Genomic DNA, 3,084 nt, shown 5'->3' with positions numbered 1-3,084 from the left:
AAGGGTATCATGTCTGATTAAAACAGAGGAAGGATATCATGTCTGATTAAAACAGAGGAAGGGTATCATGTCTGATTAAAACAGAGGAAGGATATCATGTCTGATTAAAACAGAGGAAGGGTATCATGTCTGATTAAAACAGAGGAAGGATATTATATCTATTCAAAACAAAGGACGAAGATTATGTCTATTTAAAACAGTGGAGAATACTATTGCTATTCCGAATAGCAGCTGACTACTGTCTTTGTTCGTAACAAAAGACGGGTATTGTCCCAGTTCTAACAAAAAAATGCATTTTGTCTCTGATAAAAACAGATTACTAATATATTCTTATATCAGAAAGCAGAAACAAATATCTCTATTCAGAACAGAGGACCAATGTTGTTAGGATTTAAAACAGAGCTTCTAACATGTATACAAATAAAGCCTTCTTTCCATATTTTATACTTTTCTGAGTGAAGTGTAACGTGATTTTGAATGCCCACAGATTTATCATAAATTTCTTTCTTTTTCCAGAGATATAAACGGACACTTAGGTTGGAATGGAAAAGCTATTACTCAGTCGAGAACGTATTAACAATGACGTTAGGTATGATCAGATATTTAGCTGTGTTAACAATGAAATAGACGAAGGATAAACTCAATGTTGTGGTAGTGCTACATGAAGATAAAGCATGAAATTACTTAAAGATATCGTCAAGACTAAGATAGTGTTTTACAACAATAAGTAAGGATAAATTCGGGATAGCGATTTTGTTAAGAAATGAATATAATATAAGTGAACTTAAGATACTATTGAAGGAAATTTGATTATCTTTGAGAATATAGAAGGCTTATTTGAGGTTAATTATAATAACATTCTAACTTCGTTTCGGAATAAAATAGTTACATATTAGTTGTAATGAAATGTATTAATATATTAATGTTATAAACAGGAACGAGCTAAGAGCTCTCTGGTTAATTATATTTTATATTTATTATTGCCTGTAATAATTGTAAAAAATAAGGTTTACATTGCATTGAATTGTGTGTTGCAAAAATAAATAAACAAACAGATATAATTAAGACTATATTTAGAACTATTTTAATTCTAGAAGAAAATTACCCATGTTATCAGCTAGGTATAGACTTAGTATTATCGCACTGTTAGAGAAATTAGCCATGATATCAGCTAAGGATAGACTGAAGATTATCGTAGTTGTAGAGAAAGTTTAGCCTTGAAATAAGTTAGGGATAGACTTAGGGTTATCGTAGTGTTAGAAAAAGTCAGCTATGAAATAAACTACAGATAGACTTAATACTATTGTAGTATTTGAGAAAGTTTAGCCTTGAAATAAGCTAGGGATAGACTCAGGACTTATAGTGTTTCCCCATAGTCTGTTCAGTCCCTAAGATCAGTTTCATCTTTGCATTCTTCCAGAAGCCACTTTTCACTGGATTCCCAAGGGATGTCATTACCTCATACAATAGTGTAAGCGCATTTATCAATGGAGGTCTTATTTAGTGTGCCAGCCAGACCAATATCTGATGGTACCAGCATCTCTAATGCTTCGATGCGTCGCAAAACTTTTTTACTTGATGTCATGTAGTTTGGGGCAAAACGAAATCCTCCAAACTACAAAATGATGAAAAAAATTCCTGGTTTTGTTGTCTAAACGAGTAGACAATTTCATAAAATGCTTGGTGACAAGTTATGATAGTCTGGGGCAAAACGAAATCCTCTAAACTACAAAATGATGATAAAAAATTCCTGTTTTTTTTTCTAAACGTGTAGAAAATTTCATAAAATGCATGGTGACAAGTTATGATAGTTTGGGACAAAAAGAAATTCTCCAAACTACAAAATGATGATAAAAAAAATCCTGGTTTTGTTGTCTAAACGTGTAGACAATTTCTTAAAATGCATGGTGACAAGTTATGAAAATTTGGGGCAAAACGAAATCCTTCAAACTGAAAATGATGATAAAAAAATTCCTGGTTTTGTTGTCTAAACGTTAGACAATTTCATAAAATATTGTTGACAACTTATGGCACGTTTTTGCCAATTGATTTTACTGCTTTCACATTTTTCATTGCAGCAATTTTCCCAACAACAGGGACAGCTCTTTTTGTTTTGTTTCTAGTTAAGCACAAAGCTACACAATGAAGCATCTGTGCTATGCCCACCACGGGTATTAAAACCGGTTTCTAGCGTTATAAGTCCGTAGACTTTCCGCTGTGCCACGGGGGAGAGGGGGCAGGGAATTGGCGATAATGGATAATGAATTTCGCGCAGATCTGTTCTGGAGCTGTTTTTAATTATGAAGTGATAAACTAGAGGTCAGTACCACCCACCGCCAACTCTTTGGTTACTCTAACCCAGTGGTCGGCAACCTATGACCCGCGGGTCACCTAGTGACCCACTGGGAAAGTTTTGGTGACCCAGTAAACAATTTTTAATATCTCTAAATTTTGTAGCCAAAACCAAAATATGCGTCTCTTAAATTTCTAATACACCGATTTCATAGAGATGAACTATGCATAGCAGTAACATACATTATGTATTGATTATGTAAATTAACTGCATTATATCTTCTCTTTTTTTAGGTAACCAAGTACTTTGGTATCAATTTGAGAAAATAAAAAGTCTGATCCCATAATTAATATGAGTACGCCAAAAGCCAAAAAAAACAAGACTGTTTCAAACTATATGGGAAAAAGACTATGGATGTGTTCAACTTGGCGAACGTCTTTCATGTACAATCTGTGGTGACAGTTTAACTGGTCGCACATACAATGTACAGCGACATTACTTCTCCAAACATAGTGCTTCTCTTTCAAAAATGGATCTTGAAGACAAATTGGAATACATTCAAAGATGTGTACAAAATTTCAATAAACAGAAAGGGGCTATTCACAATTTTGTGAGTTCAATACATTCAACATACGCAAGTTTTATTGCATCACTTGGATTAATTAAGCATAGTAAACCTTTTACTGACGGTGAAGTTTTTAAAGAAATTTTTCTTGAATGTTCTGAAAAGTTGTTTTCTGATTTTCAAAACAAAAAAGAAATCTTAAGTAAAATAAAAGAAATGCCTTTAT

The sequence above is a fragment of the Limulus polyphemus genome, unplaced genomic scaffold, assembly GCF_000517525.1.
Source record: "Limulus polyphemus unplaced genomic scaffold, Limulus_polyphemus-2.1.2 Scaffold3996, whole genome shotgun sequence".
Classification (NCBI taxonomy): domain Eukaryota; kingdom Metazoa; phylum Arthropoda; class Merostomata; order Xiphosura; family Limulidae; genus Limulus; species Limulus polyphemus.
This window is presented reverse-complemented; position numbering follows the sequence as displayed.